Here is a 16,882-nt window from a genome sequence, read left to right as displayed (position 1 = left end):
TGAACAATGTTTGTTCATTTGGTCATAACTCGAGCTAGGCAGGTCAAAATGACTTGAAATTTTACCAGAGCTTAGATGAGATATAGACCTAAAACTTTCATGCAGAACACAAGCCCAAATTCTGCCAGCAACCAAGCCATTTGGCCACCCCAAGTTGGTGACCCAAAACTGCCAGCACCAAAATTGCCCAGAAAATCTGGGTTGTGTCCAATCCGGCAGCCATGGTTCAAATGGCCATAACTTGAGCTAAAAAACTCCAATTGGAGTGATTCAAAAAGGAGAATAAACTTAAGACAATAGGGAACATTTTCTATGAATAAAGGTTTACCAAATTCCAACAGTAGAATGACTAATGGAACAATGCTACTAGGGATACCAAAACTGAAAATTTGACAATTTTGCCTAAAGGACTTAAGCTTTGAGAAAATGACCAAAACCAATAAATTTAATGACCAAAATGTGGTATGTGGGTGAAGTTGGAGTTCCCATACCTATTAAGCCTTAAAAAGTCAACAATTTGACTTGAATAGTGTAGTGCATAGTAACCCGAAACACAAAAATTTTGAGAACGTCGAATTTAGCACATTAAAGCTAGGTAAAAGTGAAGTTAAATTTATTTTTGGATTTATGCTAAGTTATGGTATTGAAACACTGTGAAACTGTGTGTTTCAGCTGAAAAAGACTTGGAATCTCTGAGAGACTGAGTCAAGGCCTAGAGGCGACTCACGTCAGGTCTATGCACAATAATTCTTGTTTAAAAATTTTATTCTCAAAAATTCGACTTCTGTGATTAATTATGTATTGTGTTGCCATTTTATGATCGCAAATATGACTTTGGAAATTGATCAGATTTCTCATAAATTATTTAAATAATTGTTTTAAATTGATTTTATATTCACACTTTGTTAGTAGTATGCCTTAGAGCATATCATTTAGTATGTATCTTGTACATATTTTATTAATAAAAAGGCATTTCCACTTTTCTGTTTATATAATATATTTATGTGTAATAGAAAAGGTCCATTGATATTTTGTTAGAAATATTATTCTTAAGTTGTTAAAAATATGAGTGACAATATTTCTAGCACAAAGTATCATAAATAGGTTCACAATCGAGGATACTTCATAATAAGGACATGACTTATCCAGAAAGATTGTATTCATGTTTGTTCCCAAGTTATTTATATGAGATATAAATAAGATGGAATGGTGAGTCTCATGCCATATAACAAACATGATAGGCACTTATAAATGATAAGTAGGCCGAACCAGTGGCACTTATGACAAGCACATGGAGTTTACTCTTGTCAATGTTTTGTCATAAATCATATCAGTGCATATAATCTTTAGACCTGAGATAGCACAGTTATCTTGTATATAGGTAGTTTGAGTTTGATACTGCTTTCATACTTGTACTGTGTATGGGTATATGGGCATGTGTTGGCTCCTACTAGTTATATATGGAGGTAGGTGTTGATCAAGATGGAATCTGTTCCTCTAAGTAAATAGAGATAAAATCCTATGTTCATTTAATTGTTCTTGATGTTTCAAGTTCCTGGCCAGGACAGATAGATTTATTCAGAAAAGAGTTTCTGATGAGAAAATCTTTTAATCAAGAACTGGAATTAAAAGAGAACATAATATTCATAGCAAATGGAGTTTGACATAAACCATGACTCCAGCTTGAGTTGGGATTTTGTAACAGAGAGATTCTAGTGCATGGTAACATATGATTATAGGTTCATTTAAGGTAAACCTTATTCCTAATTGGGTGGCCATGGCATGCTATGCTAGGTGTTAACCATGGTCTATGAGGTTCATAAAATGATTTAGAGAAATCATTTATGGTAAGAAAGAGTTCTGATGATATTAAGAGTTGATATCATGTCTCATTGCCAATTAGTGATGAGCCTAGTAAGTCACACACATACACAAGTTATCACCTAATTAAATATGATTTAATTAATTAATTAAAGAGTTTAATTGACTAATTAAATAGGTTTTGTTTTCAATTAGATTGCAAAGTCCCTAGCATGACTTGAAACCAAATCTAGATTATTGGATGTATAATATAAGTTAAATTTATATTTAAAGTGTTTAAATATAAATTTAATTAATGAGAAATTAATTAATAGAGATTAATTAATTAATTTATATTTGATATAAATTAATTAGAAGAAGAAAATAATTATTTTGGGTTAAGAACTCAAAATTAAGACACAGGGGCATTTTGGTCATTTTGCAGTGTGACACGTGGCACCATGAGATGGTGACACATGGCATAACACATAAGCTTGCCAAATGTTTTTTAATCATGTAAGATGATTAAAATCAAGATTAAATATAGGTTTGACACTTGGCACAATGTGATTGGGTCACTTAAACCTAGAGCTAATCAAAGGGTGACATGTGGCAAGGGTTTAATGTGTTAACCTAGCTATTTAAGTGTTGTTATGAAAAAAAAAAAAACAACCAGCAGCCACTCCTCTCCTTTGTCACGCCACTTTGAGGGTTTTCATCTATTTTTCTTCATCTCCCATCAATTCAAAGAGATTAGCCATCAATCTCTTGAATTAAGAACGCTAGAAATTGTTTCTAGTGTCCTGTTTACATCTCTAGTCTCTTAAAAGGCAGAACTTGATTTTGTAATTAATAGAAAAAGCTTTAGAAGCTCTTCAAGGGCTGCCATAGGTGTTCTTGGTGTGGACAAGCTAGAGGGACAACATCTGGTGTCCTGAAGACGAATCTCAAAGGCGCAGACACGCTGCAGTGCATCAAGAGGTTAGTGTAATCGTTCTTGATTTAATCTAGGGTTCTAAAATTAATCTGATTAATTTTAAAATCTTAAATGGCAAATACAGATCCAAAAACATATTAAAAGAGTTTTAATATGTTATTTATCATTGAAATCAAATAGATAAAAATAAATCTTGCATGATGCATGTGACCCTAGGTGAAAATTTTTGAATTCAATAGTATAAACTTGTGTTTTCACGCTTCCATTCCTTCACACTTAGCATGACAGTATCACATTATTCTTCCTCCATTTATGGGGTTGAGATCGTTTATTTTCCTCCCTCTCTGGCTTGCCAGTTGAGGTTGAGATCGGATGAGTACTCATTAGCTAGCTAGCCACCTCCCTCATTGATTTCGATTAATGGGGTTGTAGATTGCTTTGTCGTGGTGTACAACACGGCATTGATCGGAAATTTTGTGTCATGGCTTAATTTGTGTATGATTTTGGCAACGCTGTGTTTATGAAATTATTTGATTAAATTGTGTTATTATGAGCTTTGATAATTTGTGAAATGTGATTGAGAAATAATTAAATTGTGTTTCATCAATGAATGATTTATGTATTGTATTTTAAATTTTTATTGTGCACCGCTGAGTATTTTTATACTCAGCAATAGCTTATTTTGCTGTCACAGATAAGAGCAAGGAAAAAGCAGCAGAGTGAGTTGCTATTAAATTGAGGACCACTCTGATTTTTTATACGGGTATTATTTTATACCCTTGTAGTTTATTTTGATGTAAATATTATAACGCTTTTTGTATGAATGCAAAGTTGAGCAGTTGTAAAATAAATTGTAATAATATTATTTTTTGGATTTTCTTCTGTAAATTAATATTTGTACTTATGAATTTCATACTTTATGCTTTATGAATGAAGTTATTAAATATTTTGAGATGATAAATTTTGATTTGGATTGTGGAATTATTTTGAAGTGAAATGAATTGAGTTGATTTGAGATTAATTGAAGGTTGGGAGTTGAGTAAATTATTGAAAGTGTTTTTTTCAGGTATTTGAAGAACTGTTTTCTCCAAATACAAACGGAACTCTGTCAAAATTTTTATAGAATTTGCGGCAAAATTAAAATGGACAAAAAATTTTACTAGTATTTAAACTTTGAATAAATGGTTTTAAATTCCTACCAAAATGCTCACCACTTCCAAAATGTAAGAAAATGGTTTTAAAATCCCTTGTAGGGTACTTAATGAGTTATCGGTAGGTGAAGTTCGGTAGTTCATTAAGTATTCTACGGGATCATGTTATGCCTTACAGAGGGGTAAGGTGTGACAAAGTCTCTCTCATACTCGGCTATAGTCTTGCTCCCTTGCTTCAAACTGAGAAACTCCTGTAGCTTCATATCCACATAGGTATCAGGAACATACTTCTGTCTAAACTCCCTTAGAAAGTCATCCCATGTCAGCACTGGCGGCTCAGCCAAACTTTGGGGAATGGTCTTTCACCACTCATATGCATCTCCATGCAACAGGGAAATTGAATATTCAAACTTCAGCTCATCTGTGCAGTGCAATTTCTTGAAGACCCTTTCCATCCGTTCTAACCATTGCTCAGCTTCCAACAGGTCTATTGTACCCTTGAACTCTGTTGCCCCATACTTCATTAACTTGTCATATTGTCTAGCTGGGGATGGTGGTTGCACTGGAGGTGCTTGCACAGGAGCTTAGACTGGTATATTGCCAGCCATTTGCTAAAATAATGCAGTCATCTGCTGAGCGAACTAAGCAGGAAACTGCATGGGTGGGACGAGTGCCGCTGACCCACTGGCATTCTGAGGAGCTGGGGCTTCCCCCTGCACCTCAGCTGCTGCTGATTGCTCTACAGTGTGATCCCCCTCTTCCATACTGAATCACAAAGAATTCTACTCCCAGGACAACCAACACAAGGAGATTTCCCTCCATTAGTCCATATTTATGATGTAATGCACTATATGTATCAATTAATGACAGTTGAGCATTTGTACTTATCAAAATTTTTCAAACATGCAATTTCAAAACTTGTATAAAAACCAAAGCTCTGATACCACTTAACATGTCACACCTTATCCCTGGTAAGGCATGACATGTTCCCATAGCATACCTAAGGAATTACCAAACTCCACCTACCGATAACCCATTAGTTATGCTACAAAGGATTTTAAAACAAATCATAGCTTTTTATCTTATCAATTATTTTATGGAACACTGCATGAGAATAGTTAAAATTCCATGTAAACATTCATTAAAAAATAATGATAGACTAAATATTGCAAAAGTTACATTTTCATAAGTCTCAAAGTAAAATATAAAATAGTTACAAACTCTAAATGTGATAGCAAAGCAATGCTTTTAAATAAAAACTGCTCAATGTCCGTATATCCATATATATAGATACAAAATACATCCAAAGGAATCACAAGGGTATACCTAACGTAAATACCCACAAACAATACCAAATTACTGCTTTCAAGTCTCTCACTCGGCAGCCTTCTCTTTTCCCTTACCTGCGACAGCATAAAGAAGCTATCGCTGAGCATATCACTAAGTGGTGCACAACTAATAACTTTAAAACTTAAGGTAAAACACAATTTGTCAAAGCATAATCAATCACATTTTTCTTAAGCATGAAAACTTCACAATAGTTCTAAGTCTATAAGAGCCATTTACTGGAATAACATTTCAAATGAGAAATCACACTTCATAAATCACAATTCACAAAGCATTAGTGTTGCCAACATCAACACACAGTTTAGGTCATGACACAAAATATCATGATCAGTGTTGTGTTGTACACCACGACCAAACAATCTCAACCTCACTAACCGTTATTAATGAGGGAAGGGCTAGCTTGCTAATGAGTACTCATGTAGTCTTACCCCACTAACTGTTATTAATGGGAGACATAATCAATATCAATTATCAACCCCAAGTAGCCGTTACTAATGGGGAGTTCCGAAAGGGACTGTCATGCTAACTGTGATTTCAAAACAGTTTTCAAAAATTTCTCACGCAACAATCACATTTATAAACCAATAAACACATTTAAATTTATCATAATATCCATATAAAGGTGGCAATACCCAAATTTCTTAAATACAAGAGAAAAACCATATTTCAGTCAAAGTAAACTTGTTCAAAGCAAACTCATTCAAATAAACACATTCCAAGCAATTTACGGTTTAAAAATGAAGAAAAGGTTAGTTGTGTACAAACCTTCAATGCTCTCCTTTCTCTTTACTCACTATTCCTTGTCCGTTCCAACTTCTTTTTCTACTGAAAATACACAAATAAAATACCTCAATACCAATCTCAATTGCTGCCAAAAACTCATTATATGCATGTCTAATGCATCCAAAAACTCATTATATGCATGTCTAATGCATCCCAAGTTAGCTTTGCAAATTTTAGAAAATTTTGGTTTTGGACAACTTGGTGCCCCAATTTTTGAATCCAATTTTTACCTAGTTTTGATCATAATTTGGTGAGGTGTTCTTCATGAAAATGGTTTGTCTAGGTCTTCACTTTATTTTCCTTTTTGAATCACCTAATTTGGAGCTGTGTAGCTCAAGTTATACCCAAAACACGATTACTGTTCACGACACTGATCATGCTGCAAATTCAGTTCTGGTAGATTTATCGATCAAATTTCGTTCATCAATTTGGTCAAGTTAAGTCCTTAATTTGGTCTAATGTTCTTCATATGAAATGTTCTACTATATCTTAGATTTCCACTGGTTCACGAATTGCCTAAATCAGAGTTTTCTAGAGAGAGTTATGGCCATGCAAAATTTACTGTTTATATGGTAAATCTGCAATTTTGCAGATTCAGTGATTCAACTTTGCTCAGCAATTTGATTGGGTTAAGTCCATAATTTGGCCTCCAATTCTTCATATGAAATGTTCTACTATGTCTTAGGTTTAAATCGATTCAGGAATTGCCTAAATCGGAGTTTTCTAGAGAGAGTTATGGCTATGCAAAGTTTACTGTTCATATGGTCAAATTTTGCAGCTTCCAGAATTATGTCTCTAAGTTCAAGCCAAGGTTTAGGAAATTTCTAGGCAGTTTCTAGGGTGGGTCTCTTCATTAAAATTCTAGCCCTATGTCTTAAGTTTCATTTCTAACTGGTTTCACACCAATTGGAGTTGTGTATCTCAATTTATGGGCTGTCAAACACACTAAACTCAGTGTGCAAATTCTGCCCTAGGTTTAAAATTTTCATTTCTTCAATTATTCTCTCTAACCAACCTCAATTCACATTTAATTCACCCAAAATGACTATAATTTAGCATTGACACATCAATGGCACTTCCTAGCACAAACCCCACAATTTTCAAACACCAAAGTTTGCAATTTTCCCTAATCCTACCATTTCATTACCTCCATTCATCAACTCAATGTCAATTCAAACTAAATAAACCTCAAATGACCATAATTTAACACTACACATACCAATTTCACTCTCTAGCACCAAAACTCCAATTTTCCCATGAACCCTAATCTCCCTTAATTAAATTTATACATATTTCATGCAATTTCTTTGCTCTAATCATGCATACTACTTCAACTAAGCTTGATTTCATCATCATTTTCATTGAAATATATCAAACCCTAATTTTTCTCCAATTTGTCCAAAACCCTAGTTTAGGTTCCATGCATGTTTCCTTTCATTTTCTTGTGAAATTTCATCATAATCTAACTTAATTTAAGGTTTGTATAACAAAATGAGCATTAAAGAACTTACCTCTTGATGACTTCCTTCCAACTCTCCAAATCTTCAATTTTCTTCTAATCTCTTGTTTCCCCTTGCTTTTAATCTTTAAATCAAATATTAATTTGATGCTCTCTATCAATTAGATGCAAAACCCATAGAGGAAAAGCAAGGAATTGAGTTTTGAGAATGGGTGTCAATGGAGAAAGAAGGAAGAAGAAGAAAGAAAGAAAGAGAGAAGGAAAGAGAGCGGGTGGTAACTAAATGGGAAAGAAAAGGAGGGTTTTGTCTTCTTTTATACTTATTTATTCCTTTTTAATTCATTTAATGAGTTGTCCAAAGCCCATTGGTCCCTTAAATTTTAATTAGGTCAAAAAATATTATTTAAATTCTAGATTTTTGCCTCTTTTATTTTCTTTTCACTTTCACTCTAATTTTTCCCTTAATATTTCTTCATAATTCAATATTTTATTTTTCATTTAATTAAATTGACATTTTGATCAAAAATCAACTCTTAAAGTGAATTGACCAAAATGCCCCTTATCGGGTCATAATCCCTTTTTTACAATATACCCAGTGAGTCCTTATATTTTTGGATCACTTGAATTTTTATTACATCTGTTTCAATTAATTTTCTATTTATTTTTGATCCTCAAGGTGTCTTTGAATAGTACTAGTCACAGACCAAAAATGAAACTATTCATAACTCGGAGGTTCGGGGTGTTACATTGCAATCTCATTGCAAACCAAACCTATTTAATTAATTAATTAAACTCTTTAATTAATCAATTAAATCATACTTTGTGATTAACTTGTGTAGGTGTGTTACTTACTAGGCTCATTACTAATTGGCAATGAGAAATGATATTACCTCTTAATATCATTAGAACTCTTTCTTACCATAAATGATTTCTCTAAATCATTTTAGGCATCTCATAGACCATGGTTGACACCTAGTATAGCATGCCATGGCCACCCAATCAATAATAAAAAATACCTTAAATGAACCTATAATCATATGTTACCATGCACTAAGATCTCTCCATTACAAAATCCCAATTCTAGCTAGAGTCATGGCTAATGTCAAACTCCATTTGCTATGAATGTTATGTTCTCTTTTAATTCTAATTCTTGATTTGTTAGACTTTCTTGTCAGAAACTCCTTTCTGACTAAGTCTATATGTCCTGGCCAGGAACTTGAATCATCAAGAACAATTAAATGAACATAGGATTTTATCCCTATTTACTTAAGATAATGGATCCCATGTTGATCAATACCTATCTCCATATATAACTAGTAGGAGCCAACACATGCCCATATACCCACACATAATATGAGTATGAAAGCAGTATCAAACTTAAACCACCTATATATACAAGATAATTGTGTTATCTCAGGTCTAAAGATTATATGCACTGATATGATAAATGACAATGCATTGACAAGAGTAACCTCCACGTGCTTGTGATAAGCGTCACTGGTTCAGTCTACTTATCATATATAAGTGCCTACCATGTTTGTTATGTTGCATGAGACTCACCACTCCAACTTATTAATATCTCATTTTAATACTTTGGAAACAAACAAGATCATAATCTTTCTGGATAAGTCATGTCCTTTGTGAAGTATCCTCGATTGTGAACCAATTTATGATACTTTGTAATAGAAATACTATCACTCATATTATTAACAACTTAAGAATATGAAGGAACGGAAGCGTGAAAAACACAAGTTTATACCATTGAATTCAAAAATTTTCACCTAGGGTCACATGCATCTTGCAAAATTTATTTTTATCTATTTGATTTCAATGATAAACAACATATTAAAACTTTTTAAATATGTTTTTGGATCTGTATTTGCCATTTAAGATTTTAAAATTAATCAAATTAATTTTAGAACCCTAGATTAAATCAAGAACGATTACACTAACCTTTTGATGCACTACAGCGTGTCTGCACCTTTGAGATTCATCTTCAGGACACCAGATGTTGTCCCTCTAGCTTGTCCACACCAAGAACACCTATGGCAGCCCTTGAACAGCTTCTAAAGCCTTTTCTATTAATTAGAAATTCAAGTTCTGCCTTTTAAGAGATTAGAGATGTAAACAGGACACTAGAAATAATTTCTAGTGTTCTTAATTCAAGAGATTGATGGCTAATCTCTTTGAATTGATGAGAGATGAAGAAGAATAGAGGGAGGGCTGCAAAATGGTGTGACCAAGGAGTGTGGCTGCTGGTTTTATTTTATTTTCTCATAACAACACTTAAATAGCTAGGTTAACACATTAAACCCTTGCCACATGTCACCCTTTGATTAGCTCTAGGTTTAAGTGACCCAATCACATTGTGCCAAGTGTCAAACCTATATGTAATCTTGATTTTAATCATCTTACATGATTAAAAAACATTTGGCAAGCTTATGTGTTATGCCATGTGTCACCATCTCATGGTGCCACGTGTCACACTGCAAAATGACCAAAATGCCCCTGTGTCTTAATTTTGAGTTCTCAACCCAAAATAATTATTTTTCTTCTTCTAATTAATTTATACCAAATATAAATTAATTAATTAATCTCTATTAATTAATTTTTCATTAATTAAATTCATATTTAAACACTTTAAATATAAATTTAACTTATATTATACATCCAATAATCCAGATTTGGTTTCAAGTCATGCTAGGGACTTTGCAAACTAATTGCAAACCAAACCTATTTAATTAATCAATTAAACTCTTTAATTAATTAATTAAATCATATTTAATTAGGTGATAACTTGTGTATGTGTGTGACTTACTAGGCTCATCACTAATTGGCAATGAGACATGATATCAACTCTTAATATCATCAGAACTCTTTCTTACCATAAACGATTTCTCTAAATCATTTTATGAACCTCATAGATCATGGTTAACACCTAGCATAGCATGCCATGGCCACCCAATTAGTAATAAGGTTTACCTTAAATGAACCTATAATCATATGTTATCATGCACTAGAATCTCTCTCACATAAAATCCCAACTCAAGCCGAGTCATGGTTTATGTCAAACTCCATTTGCTATGAATATTATGTTCTCTTTTAATTCCAGTTCTTGATTAAAAAGATTTTCTCATTAGAAACTCTTTTCTGAATAAATCTATCTGTCCTGGCCAGGAACTTGAAACATCAAGAACAATAAAATGAACATAGGATTTTATCTCTATTTACTTAGAGGAACAGATTCCATCTTGATCAACACCTACATCCATATATAACTAGTAGGAGCCAACACATGCCCATATACCCATACACAGTACAAGTATGAAAGCAGTATCAAACTCAAACTACCTATATACAAGATAACTATGCTATCTCAGGTCTAAAGATTATATGCACTGATATGATTTATGACAAAACATTGACAAGAGTAAACTCCATGTGCTTGTCATAAGTGTCACTGGTTCGGCCTACTTATCATTTATAAGTGCCTTTCATGTTTGTTATATGGCATGAGACTCACCATTCCATCTTATTTATATCTCATATAAATAACTTGGGAACAAACATGAATACAATCTTTCTGGATAAGTCATGTCCTTATTATGAAGTATCCTCGATTGTGAACCTATTTATGATACTTCGTGCTAGAAATATTGTCACTCATATTCTTAACAACTTAAGAATAATATTTCTAACAAAATATCAATGGACCTTTTCTATTACACATAAATATATTATGTAAACGGAAAAGTGAAAATGCCTTTTATTAATAAAAATATGTACAAGATACATACTAAATGATATGCTCTAGGGCATACTACTAACAGAATAGAATTTCTAACAAAATATCAATGGACCTTTTCAATTACACATAAATAAATTATGTAAATAGAAAAGTGTAATTGCCTTTTTATTAATAAAAATATGTATAAAATACATACAAAATGATATGCTCATAGGCATACTACTAACAAAAAACTCATGTGATTAATGCATTGCATATGTATGAATTGAATAATATGAATAATTTATGTTTGTATTTTTTACTCATTGAGTTCTTTAAAGCTTACCCCATTCCCTTAACCCCAAATGCAAAGTTACAAGGATAGAAGTGTTTTCTCAAACTAGCATTAGGATCGGATATAGGTTTCCTTTTGTATGTTTAATGGTATTAGTTTAAACATGTAAATTTTTTAATGGATAGACACTGTGTATGGTTGTGAGGGATTGTAAAAAATTTTGTTTAAATTGGGTATGTATGGATGTTACCTTAAAGCATACTCTTGTATTCTATGAATGAATGTACGAGTTGCACTTTAACTATTTTAAATGTTATGAAAAGGTTCAATTTATGAACCATTTTAAAGGAGAAATGTATTATGTTTCAATGTAAAAGTGAAAGTGTGATTGATATGAGTTACTTAAATTATGGTTTATAAAAAAAAGAGTTTTATATTAAATAAGTTTTAGGCTTGCAATGGGTTCCAATAGCCTTAAACTGACCCGATCCCTAGCTTCGGTGGCAGCCCCTAGTTGGGTCCTTACACACAACTTCGAGAGTCAAAGATGCATATGATTGGCTACTGAAGTTTACCTACATCTCAAATATAAAGTACATTTTAAATTCAAATTAAATGGTTAAATAAAATATATTTTATAAATTTTCATTTCTAGACTTGGAGAATAAAGTTTTAAGGACTAGAGCTAACTGAAAGATACATAATTAGGAGTAAGTGTCAATGTTAGAAGGGCCACTATCTAGCGAGTAGAAATTACATAATGCTTTCTTAAATTTACTATTTTACTTGTGCATCCATGCATCAGTGATTATTTTTAAAATTATATATATTGCACATAGGACTGATTGTTTAATTATAAGTATTTAACTCACAAAAATGTTGCATATCATTTACTTGTGCTATGCAAAGTAAAGGAAAGAGTATGCATGCATTATGAGCTCAAATATGAAATAAAGGAAAGAGATGTCCAGGTAAGACAATTCCGTATCTTTGGCATCTAGGTTATTTGAGTAAGGCATTTTTGTATCTCTAGATTCATTGTTTGATCTGATATGTTAAGAGAAAGTCTTGAGGAGCTCCTATAATGGGCTAGGCACATTGGTTATATGAAATGATATGATATGATATGATATGATATGAAAGTAAAAAGATGGGGGAACCTTTGGTGATATAGCTACCTCATTGTGACTTGTTTGTGTTGTGGAATGATTCATGAAAGTAATGCATTGAAGTGCTTAAAATATATTTTATTAATACAATTTTCTTCCCTATGTAATTATGTACTAACTGGGTTTAATAATCACTACCCCTTTCTTATCTACCCCTTTTAGGGACATGAGTAACGCAATAGTGAGCAGTTTTTGGATAATTAAGCTTCAACTTTTGATATAGTCAAGTTTATGTATTTTATACTATTTTGTAGAGCTCTTTTGAGACGTATATAAATTTTGGTTACTTTGGCATTATGCTTGTTATTATATATTTTGTATAAAAGGATATTAAAGAGAATTAAAGTTTCATGAAAAAGCATACTATTTTTGTAGTAATTATATATGACAGTATGAGAAAATGGGAGGCACCCATTTACATAGATTCTAATTTCGAAGGAAAGAATGAAACTGAATGAGATGGAAAGCCTTGCCCAAGCCTTATGAATGAGCTCCATGAAATGAAAGTAGATCCCTAAATATTTTATTAAGTTCTAATACAAATTAGTTAAAGGAAAGGCCGAGATAAAGCTTGCTATGGCTTTGGTGGCCTTATGCCTTTTAGTACTATAATGACTATAATGGTCTGGATTTGGGTTGTTACATTCATTTTGCCTAGGATAATAGCCAAGTTTTTTGTGCTGAGCGTTACCATCGATTTTTCTCTCATATCGACCAATGGGTACATAACTTTAGCTAAGTCCTTCTATAATTCAAGCTTTTTGAAGACATTCAGGGTGGTGAGATTCACTGAGCTCTTAGTGTCAATCAAGACTAGTTTAATGGTGTACCTATTCATACACAAACAAAAAACCAAAGGGTTAAAATGTTACTAAGTTACCTTTTGGTCCTCCAGATCGAATGTGATTAGATCATTGCATAACTCGTCCCCCTCTACCAACAGGAATCTCATGTAGTTTTTGCTCTTTGTATTTGTTGTTTCCTTTATTAGCACTTGGTCCACCTATAATAACATTGATCACACTTATCAAATCCTTATCCTTGGCCTTTCTTGTCTCTTTAGCTCTCGATGTTCCTCGTCCTTTTTTTGCTCTTCTGCTCACCATTCCTTTACAAAACTTTTAAAGTGGCCATCTTTGATCAGCCTCTCAATCTCATCCTTGAATTGCCTACACTCATCAATCACTACAAGAAAATATCAGAATAGAAACCGAATTTAGAAACGGATTTATATCGGTTTATAATTTGAAACGGATTTTGAAACGGAAATCTGGTAGAACAACTTAAATACATTAAAAACCAAATAGCAACTGATTAGAAACCGAAATTAGAAACGGAAACTCGTCGGTTTCTAAATTATGAAGAACATTTTGATGGCAAATTTAGCAATCGTTTATAAACCGATTACAATCGATTTTTGAAACCGAATAATTTTCCGTTTCTAATATTTGTCATATTAGAAACCGAATATATCGGTTCCTAATTTCTTTCACTTTAATTTAGAAACCGATTTCATTCGGTTTCAAAATAAAAGTATTATCTATTTATATTTAGAAACCGATTCGTATCGGTTTCAACATTCATATAATTTCCATTTTATTTACTAAAAATTAAAGTCTGTGTAGAAACCGATTCCTATCGGTTTCAATTTTCCTTTGTTATATTTAGAAACCGATTTATTTCGGTTTCAAAATAAATCTAATCATTAATTTTATTTATTAAATTTTAAGGATAAATTAGGAACCGATTCATATCGGTTTCTAATTACCTAAAAATGTAGAAACCGATTTATATCGGTTTCAAAAGTAATGTAATTTCTATTTTATTTACTAAATTTTAAAATAAAATAGAAACCGATTCCTTTCGGTTTCTAATTACTCAATAAATTTAGAAACCGATTGCTTTCGGTTTCAAATTTTACTTAAAACGTTAGAAACCGATTCCTATCGGTTTCTATTTTCTTTTATTATATTTAGAAACCGATTTATGTCGGTTTCTAATTGAAAGTAATTTAGAAACCGATTGCTTTCGGTTTCAAATATTAAATTGTTCTCTAATTATATTTATAATTTCTATATTATTTACTAAATTTTCAAAATAGAAACCGATTATTATCGGTTTCTAATTTTTTCACCGATGCTTAGAAATCGATAACTTTCGGTTTCAAAATTTATCGATTATATATTTGATTTAATAAATTTTAAAGTAAAGTTAGAAACCGATTTACATCGGTTTCAAAATCAATGAAATTTTAAAATAAATTAGGAACCGATTTATATCGGTTTCTAATTCTTTTAGTTATATTTAGAAACCGATAGCTTTGGTTTCAAAAATTAAAGTGTTATCTAATTATTTTTATTTAATTTTAATTTTAATTATATAGAATTATATTAATTTTATTTTCATAAAACTATAGGGATAATTTAATTTCAAATATATATATTATATTAATTTTTTTTCAACTATATTAATTTTTTATACCATTCTAGAGAAATGTCTTTCATAAACTTACGCTATTAAAATAATTTAAATCAAAAATTAATTATATTTATAAAAATAAAAAAATATTTACAAGTAAATACTAATTTAATACTAGCTCCATTCTATGTCAATAATTTTTAAAATTTTTTATAAGAATTAAAAAATTATTGGATAAATATTTTATAAAAATAATATTAAAAATTAATTAAAATTTCTTTATAATATCCTTGAAATGTAAAAATATGTGAAAAAAATAAATATATTGAGAATAATAATAATTAAAGTAAAGTTAAAAAATAATTAATATTTTCATAATTTTATAAAATAACAAATAAAATAGAAATTTTTTTTTTAAATGAGAGTGCTAAATTACATAAAACTACGTAGTTTTAAGGATAGGTGACCTTAACAAACCTAAAACGCTCCTCTGTTCTTCATTGCCGCCCCTTGCTTCTTAAAGTTTCGATCACTCCTAGACGCGATGCCCTCAGTTGAACGAGTGTCTTGTCAAGCTTGTCGTTGCATTCCTTCGAAGCTCATCGTTCAAATTTTGTGCATTTTTACCTCTATTTTCAAGTGAAGCTCCTGTAATTTTCTATTTCCCTCTCTCACTCTCTTTTTGTTTATTTGTTTTTTTTTATTCCTTCTTTCTGCTTACTCTTTTGTTTTCTCCTATACTCTATGTGGACCATCATATCATATTGTAGTTAGGGGTTTTTCTTTGAATTGCTAGATTTGCGCTTGCTTCTTCTATTTTGAGTTCATTGACCATTGATTTGTAGGGAGATTTGTTCTTTTGGGACAATGGTTATAAAGGGAGATTTGGGTTTTGTTGCTTCTTTATGTATTAATTTAGACCTTTAGATTTGAGGTGTTTTTCTAGAAAATTGCAGGTTAGTTTTTTAGATTTTATTATCTGTTAGTTTTTTGGAGCTTAATTATACAGTTCCGGCGTTAATTTGAAGCTTTCTTGGTGGTCATTCGGTTTTCTCTTCTAATAAGCCTTCTGGTGAGCATATGTTTTCTTTCTATATTTAGTTACTGATTTGTCTAACTTGTCTTTTTGTTTAAAGCTCTACTGGGTTTCTTGAGCCGAGTATAGGTTCTACTGGATTTCTTGAACCGAGTATAGGCATTCATTTCTCTTGCATTGGTATATTTGTTAACTTGTAAACTCAAGTGAAAATAAGAAATTTCATTACTTGATTTTCATCTGTATATGTAGCTTGTGCATGAGATATGAAATTACGAACAGGGACTATTCCCATTCTCGTTTCTTGATTGCTAAATTTGATTACTGACCTTAGTATAACATTAATATATGCAATGGTAGTGGGGGTGAGTTTGGTTGGTTGTGTGAGATTCATCAAACTTTAATGTCATTTTTATTGGGTAGGCAGTTGGATTTTAATTCTATTGTGTTATCTACATCATTGTGCCACATTCCTGTTTGCTACTGGCCTCCTTCACCATCCAACCTAATCTCTACTGAATCCTCTTCCCATCCAACCCTTCTCCGCCTCCTTCACCAAACCTCCATGAAACTCTTTTTGGTTGTGTATATAGAACAAAGCAGGGAATCAAGCATTAACTTGTTTGTCTGAAGCTAGTCCTTTTAAGGTGGAACCAATCCAATTTTCTTTCATTTTGCTGGAAAAGGTAGATCTTTCACCGGTTTTCAAAACAAAGACCTTTCCTCCAGAATTGTCAACTCCATTTTGTTGAGAAGACAA

Source organism: Hevea brasiliensis, chromosome 14, assembly GCF_030052815.1.
Source record: "Hevea brasiliensis isolate MT/VB/25A 57/8 chromosome 14, ASM3005281v1, whole genome shotgun sequence".
In the NCBI taxonomy this organism is placed as follows: domain Eukaryota; kingdom Viridiplantae; phylum Streptophyta; class Magnoliopsida; order Malpighiales; family Euphorbiaceae; genus Hevea; species Hevea brasiliensis.
This window is presented reverse-complemented; position numbering follows the sequence as displayed.